At 39.2% G+C, this 21,132-nt stretch overlaps 1 protein-coding gene and 1 long non-coding RNA gene across 3 annotated transcripts in view; one reads left to right on the top strand and one right to left on the bottom strand.

Annotated features, from left to right (window-relative positions):
- LOC105475799 (pleckstrin homology domain containing A8) overlaps positions 1 to 21,132 on the bottom strand; it is a 137,357-nt gene that overhangs the window by 8,812 nt on the left and 107,413 nt on the right. The gene's annotated exons all lie outside the window — the stretch shown is intronic.
- On the top strand, positions 294 to 15,865 carry LOC139362835 (uncharacterized). Its single transcript, XR_011622272.1, has 3 exons — positions 294 to 646; positions 14,853 to 14,990; positions 15,735 to 15,865. It is a non-coding gene; the product is annotated as an uncharacterized lncRNA (long non-coding RNA).

Here is a 21,132-nt window from a genome sequence, read left to right as displayed (position 1 = left end):
CTCTGGGCAGAGATACAAGATTAAAAGTCACACATGAAGGCAGCCAACTGTTTTTCCTTGTAAAGAAAAGGAAATCAATAAACTGTAGGTTTTTTTTTTTTTTTTTTTTTTTTTTTTTGGACGGGGTCTCACTCTGTCGCCCAGGCTGGAGTGCAGTGGTGTAATCTCTGATCACTGCAACCTCCGCCTTCTGGGTTCAAGCGATTCACCTGCCTCAGCCCCCGAAATAGCTGGGATAACAGGCTCCCACCACCACACCCAGCTAATTTTTGTATATTTAGTAGAGAAGGAGTTTCACCATGTTGGACAGGCTGGTCTCGAACTCCTGATCTCAAGTGATCCGCCCGCCTCAGCCACCCAAAGTGCTGGAATTACGGGCATGAGTCACCGTGCCCAGCCAATAAACTGTAAATTCGTCATACCTTTAACCACTCCTCTCTTATCACAGTGGCCCAAATCCCTCTCTGGGTCTGTTTCTGACTACTGTCTTCCTGACATCTACCCTGAGCTGCCACTTTCTGACCAACCTCCCATGGAAGAAAACGGTAGCATGCATGGGTCAAAGAAGAGGCAGACCTGAAAAAGAGAAAAAGATACCTATTTTTTCGTGTGGAACCCTGCCACTGCTGCTTCCTAGTAAATCACAGTATGTATCCTTTGGTTCAGTCATTGGGCCATTGTTACATTTTTCCCACAGGTTAAACAGATTAATGGTAAAATCTACCATGATTGATTTGGTAAAGAAAAAGTCAGTTCTCTGGTTGTCAATATGTTACTGGTGTTTCTCCAGCAAAGGCAGCCATGGGTTGGCCTATCGTCCCAGTGTCCTTTTTGTTTTAGCATTTGTCTTGGAAATAATTGTCACAGTTTGGATGATCAATTACATGATCATTCTACCTGTGGTACTAATGCTCAGAGAAGCAGACCAGAAACCTACTTACGGTGTTTGAAGTCCCTTATTTGTATCTTTAACGAAAGCAAGTTGGCCACCAATCAAGCCAATTGAATTACAGGAAGTTTCAACTAATGCTCTCAAGTGAACATGCATTAATTTCACCCAAACTAGACCTGACTGGTGACTTTAAAATTGGTTCTTAGTTGTGTTTTTTTCCAATTTCTCCACATCACTGTGTTAAATTAAGTTTAGCATGAAGCTGCCTCCTTACATGTTTCAGTTCAGCCTAAATGTTTAACTGGAACCTAATTGGATATGTAAACAGACTGTTGTAACCTACACTTGCACCAATCGCAGAGTTCTGGCCAATCACAGGCATGTTGCTTTCCTTTACAGGTCTTAGTTTGGCCAATCACAGGCAGCCAACTGTTTAAACTGTATTTAAATACAGCAAACCCTGAGCTAACCAATCCAGCTGTCTCTGTACCTCACTTCTGCCTTTTTGTACATTACTTTCCCTTTTCTGTCCGTAAATGTTAGCCAACCACGTAGCAGCCCTGATTCTAGAGGCTGCCCCATTCTCAAATTGTTGTTTACTCAGTTAAACTCTGTTAAATTTAATTTGTCTAAAGATTTTTCCTTTAACACCTGCCAACACATTATTTTCTGGTTTTTTGTTTGTTTTTTTAATTATTTGTATTATAGCCATCCTACTGAGTATGAAGAGGTATCTCATCGTGGCTTTGATTTCCAATTCCCTAATGACCAAGTTCTTAGCTTTTTGATAGCACAGAGAAGACTGTTTGCTCTCAGAGGCTTGCATTGTATCTTAGGGGTTTAATATTCTCAGAGCTGAGAATACAGTAGGTGTTAACAAATCTCTCATTCAGCAAACATTCACAAAAAGAGCCTGAGTTTTGTACATCAGCTCAGTACCAATAAAAAAGAGTTATATTTAGCATCAGGAGGCCAGAAGATCAGAGCACATAAATACATCCTAAAGACTGTGACAACAGGTTCCTAAGGTGACAAATTCACACCTCAACATGAAGCAGGTGGAAGCTCTCAAATCCATTGCAGCAAAATGGTGGCTGAAGGTCAGTTACAGTTAAAAGAGGTATAAGCGGCTGTTTTCATCTCCCTTTTCATTGTAATAAAATGTGTCTTGGCAGAAACCTCTCCAAAGGAGATGGGTGCCCACTTCCCAGAGGTGTTTGGTGGATTAATGTGAGCAAAACATTCTGTGATAAGACTTCCGCTGCAATTGAAGGGAGAGTGCTCTTATTAATGAGACTTCCAATTCTGAGCATTTATTACATGTAAGATACTGTCCTCGGCAGTTTCTTAATAGCTGAGAATGTAATGCACGGCTTTGAGACATTATCTCAATCTTAACAGCTGCTTCCAGGGCTGCAGCACAGGTTCTGTCTGGGTTTAGATCTGAGCTTTCATATACTAGCTATGGTATTTAACCTCCACATGCATCAATTTTCTTATCTATAAAGGAGGAAATTAAAATGCCCACCTCTTAGGGTTGTTTTCAGGATGCGCTAAGCTGGTTGACTTCCTACATGGAGAGAAGTCAATACATGTTAATTCCCTTTGCCTTCACTTAAAATTAGGAATATTATAGATATTATTCCTTCTATTTTCTAGATGGGAAAAGTGAGGGATAGGTCCCATAGTGACTGAGAAGTCATCATCTTTTGGGGTGTCCTCCCAGCTCACAGCCATTTCCAATTACCTGGGAACTGTCCCCTGACCCAAGGTGATAAACCCACAGCAGTCATATCTGTACCATGGGCTAATGCCCCTCAGGCCACCATTGATTGAATGGAGGAAGACAGACATGGGACTTAAGTGGGCCAATCAGATTCTTGTCCAAGAATTTGGGAATGAGACCAAGATACAGAAAGGTAGAATCTGCATGTGGCTAAAACTGTGTCACGTAACTTAGGCATTGATGCCACTATATTCTGTCAGATGAATGGGAGACGTGGAGAAAGATGGGCCTCAGAGAGAGAAGACAGAAACAGATATGCAGCCATGGCAGCTGAGAAAAGATCCCAATGACTTTCAGCTCCTGGTTCTAGTCCTTTCTCAGCCTAGCCCATGCCTTTCCCCTTGGATTCCATGAGATGCCCACCTACCTGCAGAGTTATCATAAAGCCCCTCATGTTGCTTCTCGTAGTTTGGTGGGCAAGATTTTCACAGGCCACAAACTCAAATAGGCAAGCGATTGAGTTTTATTTTCTTGTAATATAATTTAATTTGTCTTTTGAGATCTCATTCTATCTGATGGCAGAAAAACAATCAAATAAGCTCTAGATAGACTCAGTCATTTCAGGGTTTTCTCAGGCCTTTTAGGTCTCACTTAACTCAGGATACTCTCACATACTTCCTTCTCTCCAGAAGGCATCTCGGGGCATGCGGGGCATCCTGACCCAGGAGAGGCATTTAGTCCAGGCTGATTCCCTGGAGAGAGGCGTCACCCAGATGTGATGCATCCTGTCTCATGCTAGGTCATCATCTCCTGCACGCCACTCTGCACCCACCTGATTCTGAGTGACAGCCCTTCCGGGCTACCATCAGACATTTGTGTGTCCCTGTTAGAAATGAATCAACATCTCAGTTTTTAAATTTTTAAAAAAATAAAAATATAAATAAAGTCTTGGCAAACTTTAATCTGCAGGAAGTAGAGTTGTGTAGTTATACTTCTAATCTGTTTCTAGTATCTTATTGGCAACGTAAGCTTTGTGCTTTCATTTTTTAGTGTACACATTAAACTTTTGAAACTTAAAATTCTTTTTCTCATAAATTCTGGTAGTTGTAAATCAAAACTGTTATTTTTTAAAGATTTTAATTTTTTTCTGGAGGGGGGTCTTGCTCTGTCACACAGGCTGGAGTGCAGTGGCATGATCATGGCTCACTGCAGTCTTGAACTCCTGGGCTCAAGTGGCCCTCTCGCCTCAGCCTCCTGAGTAGCTGGGACTACAGGTGTGTGCCACCATGCCTGGCTAATTTTTTATTTTAGTGGAGATGAGGTCTCACTATGTTGCCCAGGCTGGTCTCAAATTCCTGAGCTAAAGCAATCCTCCTACCTCAGCCTCCCCAAGTGCTAGGTTTATAGGCAGGAACCATCGTGCCTGGCCCTTAATTTAATTTTTAATAAATTACATTTTTAGGCTATTATTTCTACTATAAATTTTAAGAAACTATCTTGGAACTAATTTGAGTCTCAAGTACCTAACTTGGAGCTCAAATTCATTTGGCCAAGACATTGTATAGTGCTAACTTAACTTGGAAGGGCCATGGGGTAACTTCTAGAAAATGCACACACACGCATATAATTTCATTGTATGCCATGGGTTTGAATCGATTTCTCAATTACTGTGAGCTGAGAGCCCCAGTCTCCCAAGAATGCTTTCCATCCTTGACCCTGCCTGCCTCTCGCAATTTCCAGACTGTCTTCTCAATAGTGTTCAATCTGCCTTCCACAGTCATTACGTCAACTGGGCACAGATGCTGGAGGGCAGACGGAAAGGCGGTGACAAAGTTAGACCTACATTTGCAAGACCAAGTGAAACACACACCCACTCTCCTGAAGCCAAACTGCTTTTGGAAGGCGGGCAGGGGAGTGCCATTCCCTCTAGCATACTTGTCATTCCCAGCCTAGATTTCAGATCCTTTTTATACACTGGCCTGTGGAGAGACTTGCTGCTAAATTCTGTTATTTCACAGCCCATCTCTAGCAACTGTGTTGGGGAATGACTTCAGACATTCCAGGCTTTGCTCAGAGAGAAATTTCAACAAGAAAGCTAGAATGGGGGAGTAGTAAAGATTTAGTTGCAGCAAATTGGAGACCGGAAATATAAAGTTATTCAGAATAGTCAATGAAAATCATTTCTGTGGGAGAGAAACAAATGATCTTGCTTTAAATGTAAGGCATCTATCAGCAGCACAATGGTAATTAGGATTCTAGGGCTCTTAGTGCAGCTAGTCCCTTTTTTATTTCTAGGTGCAGAAGTGTAGATTTGCAGAACAGCTAATCAAATATATGCAGGAAGATGCCCCCCTTTATCCTTATGCTTCTAAGACAGAAGTTTTTCTTCAGTTGTTTGTTCTTCAATGAATTTTAATGATGTAAGAAAAATACAATACACTTTAGGTGAAAAATCGCACACATAAGCAGATATTCACACATGAATCAAGTTATATAGTACATATGTATACACACACATATATGTATATGTATATCTAAACACATATAATACAAAAAGAAGAAAACATATAAATCATGGCCACTTTTAGGTAGTGGTACAATGAGTAGTTTGCATTTTCCTCCTAACACTTCTATGGATATCCCCAATTTTTTAATCACTCTTACCAAGAGAAAATAATTAACATCATACTTCTTTTAAAGGGTGGAATGAGACTCCTAATTTTCTTAAAAGAAGATATGAGCAAACAGTCTGAAAACTCTCCTGCCATACTGCCTTAAAATGCTTGACAAAATACAGCGAAAATTATTTTAAATGCATGAATGAACTGGCAAGAGAGAAAGGAAGTCTCCAGGTGTGTCAGTAACAAAGAGGGAAGTGAGTGGTAAGGATGTGGGATGCTGCCACAGCTGGGCTTAGTTAAAAAACTGCAGCAGTTTTTAAAAGGCTACACCCATCCTGAAAAGAGTAGATTAAGAAAACCATTGATTCACTGGCACAGAGAGACAAAAAAGAATTTATATGCCTCTGTCTGGATGGGGAAAAATATCCTCTGAGAAATAAATTCTCAGGGTCTGTTTCTACCTCAAATTTGGAGGTTCAAGTTTGCAGACGGTCCAGGAACCATGATGATAAATGACTCCCAAAATGATAAACAGCCAAAAAAGAGGTCCAGATCTGGTGATCTTTCTGTGGCAAATGCAAAACTGCTCTTGAGGGACACATCTACAACCAGGTCACAGGGGATTGTTACAGAAAAACAGGCTTCTTTAAAGATAAGCTCACAAACACAAATAATGAAATGCAGGAGGACAAAATCCTGCTGACTTAAAAGTCAGCAGACACAATAAATAACACTAAAAGATACCCTAAAACTTCATATCATAGAATGACAATTGGAAAGGGAATGTAAAATAAACATGTTTAAAATTATTAAAGCCCTAAGATGTAATTAAAACACCAAGAAAAGAACAAACCTCATGAGAGGCACTGTTGCATGGTAGTTAAGAGCACAGAAACTGAAGCTAAAGTGCTGGGTTCAAATCTTATCACTATTACCTACCACCTGGGTGACCTTGGGTGAGTCACTTAATATTTCTGTGCCTCAAGTCCCTCATCTGTAAAGTAGGTATACTAATGGTATCTATATCAATGGGTTGTTGTAAGGATTCAGTGTGTTAATATATGTAAAGTGCTTAGAAAAGTACACATATGCTTGGCACAGAGTAAGTTTTAGCTACTATTGTAACCAAAAAAAAAAAACCCAAAAGTGGGGCAGGTGGGGCTCACTCCTGTAATCCTAGCACTTTGGGAGGCTGAGGTGGGTGAATCACATGAGGTCAGGAGTTCAAGACCAGCCTGGCAAACATGGCAAACCCTGTCTCTATTAAAAATATAAAAATTAGCCAGTCATGGTAGTGTGCACCTGTAGTCTCAGTTACTGGGGAGGCTGAGGCAGGAGAATCACTTGAACCTGGGAGACAGGGGTTGCAGTGAGCTGAGATCATGCCCCTGAACTCCAACCTGGGCATCAGTGAGACTCTGTCTCAAAAAAAAAAAAAAAAAAAAAAAAAGGTAATATTTTGAACAGAAACAAATTAGAATGTCTAGAAATGAGAACTAGCTATTAAATTAAAAGTTTGTAAGCTGAAAAAGAAGTTGAAGGGAGAATTAGTAAATTAGAGGTCCCATCTGAGGAAATTATGCTAAATGCAGCAATATGATGAAGAGATGGAAAATGTTAAAAGGAGGTTATGAGGTGCAAGGAATGAGATAGTCTAATACGTATTTAATAGAAATTCCAGAAACAGTAATAGGGAGAATAGTGAGGTGGTAGTATTCAAAGAGATAATAACATAGACTCTACTAGAATTGTAAGGAAAGAATCTGCAGAATAAAAGCCTGCACTGAGTCCAAGGATAAGAAATGAAAATAAATCTACACTAGACATAATAGGGAAACTGCAGACCACAAAACAAAGTGAAGATCCTAAATGCCACCAGAGATAAAGGACAGACTACCTATAAAAAAGCAAAAAATAAGTTGACAGCACAGTGTTCAATAGTCAGAGGCCAGGAGACAACAGAAAAATATCTTCAAAATATACAAGGAAGATAATTGATAAGCTAGAATTTTATAACTACCTAAACTGTAATTCAAAAGTGAGGCAGAAAAAAGACATTTTTAGGCAAAGACTGAGTTTACCATTCATAGGCCCTTCCAGAAAATATTACTATGGGAACATTTTACTTCCAGAAGGAGCAAATCAAAACCAGAAGAAAGATGCAGAAAGCAAGAACTAATGATCTCCAAAGAAATAGCAAATGTGGGTAAACCGGAGCAACCACTGACTGTAGAAAACACCACTCCTACTGCTAATAGTAATGATGATGAATTTGAGGGACATAAAAACAAGGAGGCACAAAACTATCAGATGACAAAAACATGTCAGACAAGAGGCAAGTGACTGGTGTTAAAATGTTCTAAGGTTATTTGTATATTTTAGGAGAAAGGTAGAGATACTGATAAACTTTAAGCTTAAGTTAAGCATACATGTTAAAAAATTTTTTTTTAAAGAGACAGAGTTTCATTCTGTTGCCCCAACTGGAGAGCAGTGGTCTATCACAGCTCACTGCAGCCTTGAACTCCTGGGCTCAAGTAATCCTCCCACCTCAGCCTCCCAAATAGCTGCGACTATAGGTACCTGCCACCACACCTGGCTAATTTTGTATTTTTTTTTTTTATAGAGATGGGCTTTTTTTTTTTTTTTTTTTTTTTTTTTTTTTTTTTTTTTCCAGACAGGGTCTGGGTCCGTCACCCAGGCTGGAGTGCAGTGGCATGATCATAGCTCACTGCAACCTCCGCCTACCAGCCTCAAGCTATCCTCCCACCTCAGCTTCCCAAGTAGCTGGAACTACAGGCATGAGTCACCATGCCTGGCCAGTGTTTTCTTTTTGAATGTGTGCAGTTAAACCCACAAATGACTCAAGTTCTGCTTTAGCTACATCCCTCAGATTTTATTATGTATTGTAGTCATACTCTTTCAGTGCTAAGTATGTACTCATTTCATTTATGATTTCTTTTTTGACATATGAATCATTTAGAAGTATTTTTTAAGGTTTTTTGTAAGGAGTTATCTTTTTGTTAACTAATTTCAAATTGTAGTATATTGCGGTCAGAAAATCTTGACTTTTTGGTATATGCTGAGTCATGAAAATCGCCATGTTCAAACCTTTCATATTCTATTTTTGTCTACCCCATACTGACAGTGAATTTGTTCATTTTTTCCATCTCTTTCTGTCAATTATGCTGTTAGTTGTTGCACAGAAAATCAGAACTGTCGAATATTCCTAGTGAATTGTTCATGTTTTCATTTTGCAGTGACTTTCTTTATCCCTAAATACTTTTAAAGTCTTTTTTGTCTAATATCAGCATAATTACATTGTGTTCTGGCCTCTGCTGTGCCTATAAAATTCTGTGCTATCAATTTTAAAAATTAATATTTACCTGGTAATTATTTTGCCATTCCATTGTTTTTAGTCTTTCTAGATCATTAGATTTTAAGCATGCCTATTGTGAATAGCATATGGTTGGCTTTTTATGTCTTATATCCAAGAGTCTATTTTTAAACTCATGGATTTAAAATATATATATACTTATATACAGTCATGTGTTGCTTAACTACAGGGGTACTTCTGAGAAATGTATCATTCCATACAAAATTAGCTGGGTGTGGTAGCATGCACCTGTAGTCCCAGTTACTTGGTAGGCTGAGGTGGGAGGATTGCTTGAGCCTGAGAGGCAGAGGTTGCAGTGAGCGATGGCCATGCCACACTATTCCAGCCTAGATGACAGAACAAGACCCTGTCTCAAAAAAAAAAAAAAAAAAAAAAAGTCCTAATGGTGATACAATAAATGTTCATTTTTACAGTTATAAAGCAAATATGCAAACCCAAGAACGTAGAAGCTAGGAAAATATAAAAATAAAACAGAAATGAATGAAATAGAAAACTAAGAAACAACAAATAAAGTCCCAAAACCAAAAGTGGTTAAATGAAAAAAATTTAAAATAAGATGACACAGAATAGCCAAAACAATCTACAAAAAGATCACAGTTGGAAGAATTACATTTTCTTATTTCAAAACTTGTTACAAAGTTACAGAAATCAAAACTGCTATATTAATAGTCAATTCATTTTTGACAAACATTTTCAAATATTTGAAAATCATATACATGAAGAGGGACTTGCATCCAGAATATATAAAGAACCCTTAAAACTCAAAATAAGGTCCAGGTGTGGTGGCTCACACGTGTAATCCCAGTGCTTTGGGAGGCCGAGGCAGGCGGATCACCCGAGGTTAGGAGTTTGAGACTAGCCTGGCCAAAGTGATGAAACCCCGTCTCTACAAAAAGTACAAAAATTAGCTGGGCATGGTGGTGTGTGCCTGTAATCCCAGCTACTTGGGAGGCTGAGGCAGGAATATTGCTTGAGCCCAGGATACAGAGGTTACAGCAAGCCAAGATCGCACCACTGCACTCCAGTCTGGGCAACAGAGCGAGACTCCATCAAAACAAACAAAAAAACTCAAAATAAGAAAACACCACAATTAAAAGTTGGGCAAAGAATTTGAATAGATATTTCTTTAAAGACGATATACAAATTGCTAATAAGCACATGAAAATATGCTCAACATCATTAACCAAAAGAAAAACTCACATCAAAACCGTGATGAGATACCTACTTCACCCTCACTAGGATGGCTATATTGAAAACAAAAGGAAAAACAAAAGCAGATAATAATAAGCACTGATGCGGATGTAAAGAAACTGAATCCCTTATATATTGCTGGTGGACTGTAAAATGGTGCAACCACTTTGGAAAACACTTTGGAAGTTCCTCAAAATGTTAAACACAGTTACCATATGACCAAGCAATTGTGCCCCTAGGTACATATCCAAGAGAAATGAAAACATACATCCACATGATGACTGGTACACAATATTCTAGCAACATTATTAATAATAACCCCCAAATGGAAACAATCCAAATGCTCATTAACTGGTGAATGGATAAGCACAATGCCATATACCTATACAATGGAATACTATTCAGCAATATAAAGGAACGAAGTACTGATAAATACTATGCTATGGATGAATCTGCAAAATGTGCTAAGTGAAAGTAGCCAGACATAAAACACCACACACGTTGTATGATTCCATTTATATGAAAAGTCCAGGACAGGAAAATCAATAGAAACAGAAAAATTAGTTGCCTAGGGCTATAGGAGGGAGGAATGGGGGGTGACTGCTTAATGAGTACAGGATTGCTTTTGGGGGTAATGCAAATATTCTAAACTTAGATTATGGTAAGGACTACACAATTTTGTAAATATAATGAAAAGCACTGAATTATATATGCTAAGTGGGTAAATTTTATGATATGTTAATTTTTCTCAATTTGAGTTTTACAAAATTAAATAGGATGACATTAAATGCAGTGTGGTTATCTTGTATTGGATCCTAAAACAGGAAAAAGATATTAATGAAAAAACTGCTGAAATGTGAATAACTGCTTGAGCCCAGGAGTTTGAGACCAACCTGGGCAATTAAGTGAGACCCATCTCCACATAAAATTTAAAAATTAGCCAGGCATGGTGGTGCACACCTGTGGACCCAGCTACTTGGGAGGCTAAGATGAAAGGATTGCTTGAGCCTGGGAGGCAGAGGTTGCAGTGAGGCGTGATTGTACCACTGCACTCCAGCCTGGGTGACAAAGTGAGACTCTGTCTTTAAAAAAAAAAAAAGAAAGAAAGAAAAAGAAAAAAAAGAAAAAGGAAAATCTGAATAATGTCTGTAGTGTAGTGTTGCACTAATGTTAATCTCTTCTTTTTTTTTTGAGACAGAGTTTCACTCTTGTTGCCCGGGCTGGAGTGCAATGGCGCGATCTTGGCTCACTGCAACTTCCACCTCCTGGGTTCAAGTGTTTCTCCTGCCTAAGCCTCCTGAGTAGCTGGGATTACAGGTGTCCACCACCACGCCCAGCTAATTTTTTGTAGAAACAGGGTTTCACCATGTTGGCCGGGCTGGTCACGAACTCCTGACCTCAGGTGATCCACCTGACTAGTCCTCACAAAGTGCTGGGATTACAGGTGTGAGCCACCGTACCCAGCCATGTTAATCTCTGTTAACAAATGCACATAGTCATATGAAATGTCAACATTAGCGAAACTGGGTGAAGGTTATATGGGAATTCTGTGTTAACTTTGCAACATTTTGTACATCTAAAATTATTCCAAAATAAAAGTGAAAACGACCACGACAAACCTTTAGTGCACTTAATAGAGAGAGAGAGTGAGCAATTAGAGATGACCAATGGTATATAAACTACCATTTGAGATGGAATCGCTGTCCTCCCATTACTGGACAGAGAATCACGGCAGGACCAGGGTGATGAGCCAGACCCACAGTGGGTTTGCATTTCATGGGTATCACTAGCCCCAGGCTCTTCTATCTTCTACCAGTGCCAGCATGAGAATTAACTTTGTTTGTGGGAGGCATACAGACTGCTTAGTATGAGTTATTTGTATTTAAGTGCTTGTTGTTTACTGGAGTTGCTGTGAAAGCCCCACACCTGGGGTGTTCTGGCAAGCCACAGACCCTCCTGCCAAAGGAAGGGAGCTACTGGTTCTGTGGGAAGCTGAACTTGGGTGCAGTCTCTCTCTCTAGGAGAAGGCGCAACCAGTCCTAGCAGGCATCTTGTCCAGACTACACAGAGTAAGTTCTCAGGGTCATTTATGCACAATTCTACTTAAAACCCATAATTAATAAACTGAAAACATAGACAAACTGCAGTTTCTTAGAAATATATAACTTAACAGAACTCCTCAAGAAGAAATACATTTTTTTTGGTTAGATTTATAACTTGAATTGGGAGTTTTAAAATCTACCCTCCATACTAAAAAAAAATAAAATTAAATTAAGATAAAAATAAAACCCATTAAACCCAGAAGGTTTACCAGTTATACCCAGACTTCAAAGAACAGATAATCGTTATCTAAAACAAATGTTCCAGTGAATATAAAATGAGGGAACACTGCCCACCTCATTTTACAAAGTGTAACAATTCTGATGGCAAATCAGATAAGGATGGTATATGAAGGAAAAATTAAAGCCCAATCTCATTTCTAAATATAGATGCAAAAATCCTAAATAAAACAGTAGGCAACTGATTCCAGAAATGTCTACTAAAAATACACCATTACCAAATTAGTAGGAATGCAAGGATGGTTAAGGTTAGAAAATCTCTTAATGAGATGTACCATATTAATTGGTTTAAGGAAGAAACCTTGAGAATCTGCCTCAGAAAAAAAAAGAAAAAAAAGCAAGTTGTTGTGGCCCTTACCACTCAACACCCATCCTTATAATCCAGGCAACCGATGTTATGATTTCTTGCCCCATAAATTAGTTTTTGCCTGTTTTGGAATTTCATATAAATAGAGTAAGACAGTATGCACTATTTTGTATCTGGCTTCTTTTGCTCACCATAATGTTTCTGGGGCTCATCTAAGCTGCTGGATATTGTCTATCAGTAATTTTCTCCTTGTGATTGCTGAGTGGTATTCTGTTGTTTCCACACACCAAAATGTGTTTATCTGTTCACTTAGCAAAGTGAAGAGACAAACCACAGTTTGCCTATCAACAGATAGGCAGAATGTATCTTCTAGGAGAAGATGGGTCATTGGGGCTATTACGGAAAAACTCCTTATCTTGCAAAAATACCTAGCGGTGTTATTGCTGGGTCATAGAGTTTAACTTTAAAAGAAATTACCAGATCAATTTCCAAAGTGGTTATACCATTTAAGACTCCAACTAGCAACGTATGGTAATTCCAGTTGCCAATGTTTGTTGTTTTTGTTCTTTTAATGTTCACCAAACTAGTGGATGTATACAGTGCTATCTCAGTTTAGTTTTAATTTGCATTTCCCTGGTGACTAATGATATTGAACCCTTTTTCATATTTTACTGGCATTTGTATGTAGTCTTTTATAAAACAGCTGTTCAAGTCATTGTGCATTTTTAAATAATTTGTTCTGGTATTTTTATTATTGAGTTGTAAGAGTCTGGATACAAAGCTTTTCTCAGCCATATGTGCAGGTATTGTGAATACTGTGCCTCATCTATGGCTTGTTTTTTTGTAAAGTTTTTAGTTTTGATGAAGTCCAATTTGTCATCTTTTTCTTTATAGTTAGTGCTTTTTGTATCCTAAAAAATACTGCCCTATGTTTCCTTGTAGGAGCTTTATCCAGAATTTTCACTTTTACATTCAGTTGTAAAATTTATCTCAAACAATTTCACGTGTGTGATGTGAGGTAGGGTTTATCTTTTCCATAGAGATAAGCAGTTGTTCTAGCACTATTTGTTGAAGTGATCTTTTCACCATTGAATTGCTTTGGCATCTTGATCAAAAATCAACTACTATATAAGTGGGGCCTGATTTCTGAACTTTTTCTTGTTCCATGGACCTTTACACCAATACATACCATCTTCATTAGTACAGCTTTAGAGAAAGTCTTGTGATTCACTAATATATGTCTCCCAACTTTGCTAATTTTCAAGATTATTCTGTTTATTCTAGGTCCTTTGCATTTCTACATAAATTTTAGGATTAGCACACCAATTTCTACAAAAACATTGCTGGTATTTTCTAGAACGACTTTATTGAGATATAATTCACATACCACACAATTCATACATTTAAAGTGTACAGTTCAAGTATACAATTCAAAGTGCATAATTCATGCAATAACTTTTGGTATATTACATTATTAATTTTTTAAAATTATCATAAAACATAGATAACATAAAATATTCACATTGTTGTGCATCATTTGTTGTGCACAATATCTGGAACATTTTTGTTCTGGAACATTTTTGTTGTTCGAAACAAATTCTGTAAACATTATACAATAATTCCCCATTCTTCCTCCCTCCAGTACCTGGTAATCTTTTTCTCTCTCTTTTTCCTTTTTTTTAAAGACAAGATCTTGCACTACCACCCAGGCTGAAGTGCAGAGGCCCAATCAAAGCTCACTGTAGCCTCCAACTCCTGGGCTCAGGCAATCCTCCTGCCTCAGCCTCCTGAGTAGCTGGGACTACAGGCATGAGCCACTATATCCAGCTAACTTAAAAAATATTTTTTGTAGAGAAGGGCTTTTGTTTTGCATTTGCCCTGTGTTTGCACAGACTGGTCTGGAATTCTGGGCCTTGGCCTCAAGCAGTCCTCACACTTATGCCTCCCAAAGTGCTGGGATTAAAGTGTGAGCCACCGCACCTGGCTGCCCTCTGGTAATCTCTAATTTACTTCCTCTCTCTATGAATTTCCCTATTCTAGATATTTCATATAAGTGGAGTCATACAATATTTGTCCTTTTGTGTCTGGCTTATTTCACTTGACATACTATTTCCAAGATTCATCCATGTTAGCATGTTTGAGATCCTGATTGCTTTCCTATGGCCAAATAATATCCCATTGTTTGTATATACCACATTGTGTTTACCCACTCATCTGCTGATAGGCCCTTGGGTTGGTTCCCCTTTCTGGCTACTGTGAACAATGCTGCAATGGATATTGGCATAAGAGTATCTCTCAAGTCTCTGCTTTTAATTTCCTTGAGTCTATACCTAGGAGTGGAATTGCTGGATCATAATGTAATTCTATGTTTACCTTTTTCAGAAACTGTTAAACTGCTTCCACAGCAGCTGCACCATTTTCCATTCCTACCAGCAATGGACAAGACATTCAATTTCTCCACATCCTCACCAATATTCATTTTCTGCATTTTAAAAATTACTATTACAGACATCCTAGTAGGTATGAAATGGTATCTCCTTGTTATTTTAATTTGTATTTCCCTACTACGTTGAGCATCTTTTCATGTGCTTATTGGCCATTTGTATGTCTTCTTCAAAGAAATGTCTATTCAAGAAGTCCTTTGCCTATTTTTAAATTGGGTTGTCTTTCTGTTGTTGAGTTATAAGAATTCTTTGTAGATTCTAGATACTAGTCCCTTATCAGATGTATGATTTGCACATATTTTCTCTCATTCTGTAGGTTATCTTTTCATTTTTTTGACAATGTCCTTTGATGCACAAAAGGTTTTTCATTTGATAAAGTCCAATTTATTTATTTTCTTTTGTTGTTCATGCTTTTAGTGTCATATCTACCTGCTGGTATTTAGATTGGGATTGCACTGAACCTTGAGATCTATTTGAGAACTGACATCTTATCAATATCAGATCTTTCAACCCATGAATGTAGTATAGCTCTTTTCTTTAGGTCTTCTCTAACTTGTTGCAGAATATTTTTATAGTTTTCAGTGTGTAAAGATTTTGCACATATTTTATTAAATTTTCCCCGATTACAAATTTTGCTATGGTCTGAATCTCTGTGTTCTCCCCAAATTCATATGTTGAAATCCTAGTGCCTAAGGTGATGGTATTAGGAAGTGGGGCCTTTGGGAGGTGCTTAGATCATGAAGGTAGGACTCTCATGAATGGGACTGCTGTGCTTATAAAAGAGGCCCCTGAGAGCTTGTTTGCTCCCTCCTCCATGTAGGACACAGCAAGAAGGTGGCTGTCTACAACCTGGAAGAGAGCCCTCACCAGAACCCAACCATGCTGGCACCACCATCTCAGACTTCCCAGCCACCACAACTGTGAGAAATAAATTCCCATTGTTGATAAGCCACCCAGTCTATGCTATTTTGTTACAGCAGCCCCAACAGACTAAAACAGATTTTTATTCTGTCTTAAATGGCATTGTCTTTCAAATTTCATTTTTGAATTGTTTTTGTTGGTATGTAGAAATGCAATTTACTTTTCTTTTCTTTTTTTTCTTTTCCAAGTCTCACTCTGTTGCCCAGGCTGGAGTGCAATGGTGCGATCTCGGCTCACTGCAACCTCTGCTTCTCGGGTTCAAGCCATTCTCCTGCCTTAGAGTCCCGAGTAGGTGGGACTACAGGTTTGTACCTCCACACCCAGCTAATTTTTGTATTTTTAGTAGAGATGGGGTTTCACCATGTTAGCCAGGCTGGTGTTGAACTCCTGATCTGCCTGCCCTGGCCTCCCAAAGTGCTTGGATTACAGGCGTGAGCCACTATGCCCAGCTGCAATTTACTTTTCTACTTTGATCCATCTTGCAAACATCCTACATTTAGCTATTAGCTCAAATAGTCTTTGCAGAATCCTTAGGTTTTTTTATATACATCATTTGCAAGTAGTTTTTATTTCTTCCTTTTCAATCTGTATGCCTTTTATTGTCTCTTCTTGACTTACTGTTCTGGCTATGACCTCAACTTCAATAATGAATAGAAGTGGTTATGGTGACAACAGATATCCTTACTTGTTCCTTAATCTTGGGGAGAAAATACTATCATATTCTTAGGTATAATGATATCTAGTATTATTATTTGAATTGTGTTCCTCTAAAAGATTCATTTCATTAATTAATTAATTTTTTTGAGACACCGTCTCGCTCTGTTGCCCAGGCTGGAGTGCAATGGCATGATCTCTGCTCACTGCAACCTCCACCTCCTAGGTTCAAGCGATTCTTCTGCCTCAGCTTCCTGAGTAGCTGGGACCACAAGTGTACACCGCCATACACACACAGTGCCCAGTCCCAAAACATATATCTAAATCCTAATCTCTGGTACCTGTGAATGTGACCTTATTTGGAAATAGGATCTTTACAGATGTAGTCAAGATGGGGTCATACTGAATTAGAGTGGGCTCTAAATCCAATGACAGGTCTCCTCATGAGAGAGAGATTTGGAGGCAGGGAATTGATAAGGGGCTATATTAGAGAATTCTGTTTGGATATGTGATTAAATATCTTGTTTTCTGAAATTTGAGATATTTTAAGTACTTTATAAAAATAAAAACTTGTAAGAAATTGTAAAAAGAAAGAAAGAAAAGGCTGGGCATGGTGGCTCACGCCTGTAATCCCAGCAATTTGGGAGGCTGAGGCAGATGGATTGCCTGAGGTCAGGAGTTTGAGACCAGCCTGGCCAACATGATGAAACCCCAGCTCTATTAAAAATACAAAAAATTAGCCAGGTGTGGTGGCGGGCACCTATAATCCCAGCTACTCAGGAGGCTGAGGCAGAAGAATTGCTTGAACTCGAGAGGTGGAGGTTGCAGTGAGCCAAGATTGCGCCACTGCACTCCAGCCTGGGCAACAAGAGCAAGACTCCATCTGGAAAAAAAAAAAAAAAAAAAAAGTAGAAACTTGCTCTCCTATCAATCCCTAATATTTAGCAGATTAAATCAAAGAACTAAAAGGAACTTAAAAGAAAAAGACATTAAATATGAGTGATGACATTTATGAACAGTCTAAAGATGTCCCTTCTGATAATGTAATTTCCTTTTTGTCTAGGTACAGTTAGAGTGAGCTGAAAAGGAATTAGCTACCCGTCAGAAACAGATACATATGTCCCCTAACCATTCCATTATCGTAACTAGTACTAGCCATGCGCCAGGCACAGTGCTATATGCTAGCAATGTGTCATCTCAGCTAATCCTCATAACAACACCATCTCAGTCTTACTGACTAGGAAACAAAGGATCAAGGGGTTAAAGGATTTGTCCAAGGTGACCCAGACTGTAAACTGCAAGGGCAGCACTGGAGTCCAATCTGACCATTCCAAGTCCAACATGGTTTCCATGCTCACACCCAGGAAGATGAGAAGGAAGCAGAGGAGCTGCTTGGAGCTGAGTACCCATGGATGCGGCAGGCAGCTAAGCTTAGGAAACTTGGAAGTGGGTCACGATGAAAACACCAAACTTTTGGCTGTCCAGGAGAGTAAGGCAACATGCCAGGTGATTTACATCCCTTGCCTCATTTAATCCTTGCAAGAATCTTATGAGCAGGGTTGTGTAATCTCTTTATCTCAGTATACAGAGGAGAAAGTGAATCCAGAGATGCTCAAAATCCCACGGTGAGGGTGTGGCAGTGCTGGGATTTGACTCCCAGTCTGATTCCAGCCTCTGCTCTGTCTTATATCACAGGACATAGCCACATAGTAGTAAGGCTGTGGGCTTAGGGGCAGCCTGTCTGGGCTCACAGTCCTACTGCCCACATGCTTTCTCACCGACCTTGAGCAAGACAAGCAACATTTCTTCTTCTCCCCTATAATTGGGGTTAATAATAGTGTCCACTTCACAGCTACTCTTAGGGTTAAGTGAGAACCTATATGAAGTTTTTCACACAGTGGTTGGTAGTACACAAGTATTCATAATTATTATTGTAATTTAGGAAAGAAGTAAAACCTAACAGCCCAGTGTCCTGATGTTGCAGCAGACCAAATAGTTATAACTGAAATTGGACCCCAGTTGGCCCCAGTTTAGGCATGTTTCTCAATTTTCTTCTGTTAACCCCACTATAAAATAACATACCCATATGTTATGCAGAGGAGGAAAGCATTGAGAGAAAACCTGATAACCTGACCAAAGGCATGTCTTGGACTTATTTGAAAACTTACCAGGCTTCTTTTGGTTACAAGTGATAGAATCCTAATTCCAACGAGCTTTAAATAAAGTGGGACTTATTGACTTACATAACCAGAAAAAGCAAGCATGGAGGTGGCCCCAGGCATGATTCGATTCAGGACTCAATGTCATATCCCTATCCTCTTTCTCTCAATCTCACTTTAACCGTAGGGGAAAGGGATCCTCTCTCCCAGTCTCTAAATACACAGTCCCAGGGAAGTCCCATGATGGGCCTATTCTGGATCATATGCCCCTGCTGTGGCCAGAGGCCTGGGAACTGTGACCGGCAGCCCAACCAGAGCTCAGAGTGGAGAATGCAGTTCATTCAAAGGAATAAGAGTGTGCTCCAGAATAAGGGAAGGAGATGAAGGCAGAAAAATAGATGTCCTCTGGAGAGTGGGGTCCTATGGAGAGTGTCAGGTGCACCCTAATGCTCAGTTAGCCATTCTGGAATCCTCCAACTGGGATACAGCTGTGAAGCACTGCAGCTGGCTCCGGGGCTCAGGCAAGGAAGAGGTAGTGCCACATTCACATACAGACATGATTAGATGAGGGTCTTCTTCTTGAAGATGCCATGACACACAGTGCAAAGCGGGGAGACTAGGGGCAGCAGTGAATCTTCTGTGAGGGCAGGGACAAGTGGACCAAATAAGGAAAGGCTTATTCCGCCAGGTAAACTCCAGGCATGATGGAGCCATACTTCCCTTTCAAACAATAACAACGACTATTATTACCACCACCGTTTTTGTAGCTCTTGCCCGGTGCTAGACACTGTGCACAATTCCCAACTTGATCCTTATAACAATCTTTTGCAATGACTCTCACTATGAATGAAGGCGTCTTCCAGCTCCACACTCCTGTGATCATCTCTTCATGCTAATCAAGTTGAGGATTTGGGATTTTATAAAAGTCTTGTGTAACACACAGAGAGAGGGTCCTTAGTTGCTCACACACATGCCACAAGAGATTATAGGGTTTCCATGGGGCTTCTATGAACATAAGGCTGAATGGTCCTTAAAACAAATGCATGTAGAATAAAGTTTACTGCTCCATTCTCTCATCTGCCATCTCTGGATGGCTGGGTTTGATCAGCATAAGCTAATCCTGAATTAAAGTTCTATGGCCCAGCAATTTCACTTGGGCAGAGAAAGGACTGACATTTCATTTCCAAACTCACAGAAGCACAAAGAAAGAAATCTTTCAGCTCCTTTGATAAACTGCAGCCAATTCATGTGCAAAATCCCCATGTTGCTAAGAGTCTTTCTGGCTTCTTGTAAGATGACTGTCAACCACTCCAAATGGCTTTTTTTCCTGATTTTCCATTTATTTCAGATGCACTGGGCAAGTCCAGTCCCTAGGTATCATACTGGCATTCAGTCTTTCCTTTTAGCCCCAAAAGAATGTCCCAACACTTAATGAGTTGTATAAAATAGAATATTTGGATGAGCAATAGCTTCATGTGGATAAAGGAATAGCAACTTGTGAGAAAAAATATCAGTGAAAAAAAAAAAGGTGGTGAGATAAAGCTAGAAATTTTAAAGAACCTTGATAGGAGTTATGAAGCAAATGTCATTATAAGGAGCAGCACCTGCCAGGGGCCCACCACATTCTACAATGATTTTTAACCTTGTTTCTAGAATAACACCTCCCATCCTCCATTTAAAAATAAAAAGATATCACGGGTATCAAACAAAAGTCAAGCAATATAGTAAAGTACAAAAAAAAAAAAAAAAAAGAGTAAAACAAAATCAACACCCACCTAAAAATAATGGTAATCCACTTTAGGTGAATATAATTCTTGATTTGTCTCTACACAGAGAGATAGAGGAAATATATATTTAGAGATAGGGTCTTGCTGTATTGCCTGGGCTGGAGGGCAGTGGCCTGCAGCCTTGAACTCCTGGGCTCAAGTGATCTTCCCACCTCACTCTCCTGTAGTGGAACTACAGGCATGCACCATCATGCCTGGCTAATTTTTAAAGATTTTTTTGTAGAGAAGGGGTCTTGCTCTGTTGCCCAGACTGGTCTCAAACTCCTGGGCTCAAGCGATCCTCCTGCCTTGGCCTGCCAAAGCACTGGGATTACAGGTGTGAGCCACCATGCCTGGCTGAGGAATTTTTATAAACGTAGAATCATATTTATTTTTAATTTATTTCTTATCACATTTATTTTTAAATAAATAGCATTCAGCTAATTGGGTTGTATTTGAGAAACTAAAGTGAACTGGAACAATACATATTTCTTTTTAGAAATCTGTTTTTTTAAAAGATTACCAAAAAATTTAAGAAATTATGTGTTTTTGAAAAAAGTTTAGACAGTAGCAAGTCTCTGCTATGAAAATAAGAGGGTATGAGTGCTCTTATATCCTCCCTCCTCCCATTCCCAATTTATTAGCTATCTTAGGGTTTGTACTATTTATAATCTGTATCTAACTGTGACTATAATTTCCAGTTTGATCTTGGTTCACC

The sequence above is a fragment of the Macaca nemestrina genome, chromosome 4 (genome assembly GCF_043159975.1).
Source record: "Macaca nemestrina isolate mMacNem1 chromosome 4, mMacNem.hap1, whole genome shotgun sequence".
Lineage (NCBI taxonomy): Eukaryota > Metazoa > Chordata > Mammalia > Primates > Cercopithecidae > Macaca > Macaca nemestrina.
This window is presented reverse-complemented; position numbering and strand designations above follow the sequence as displayed.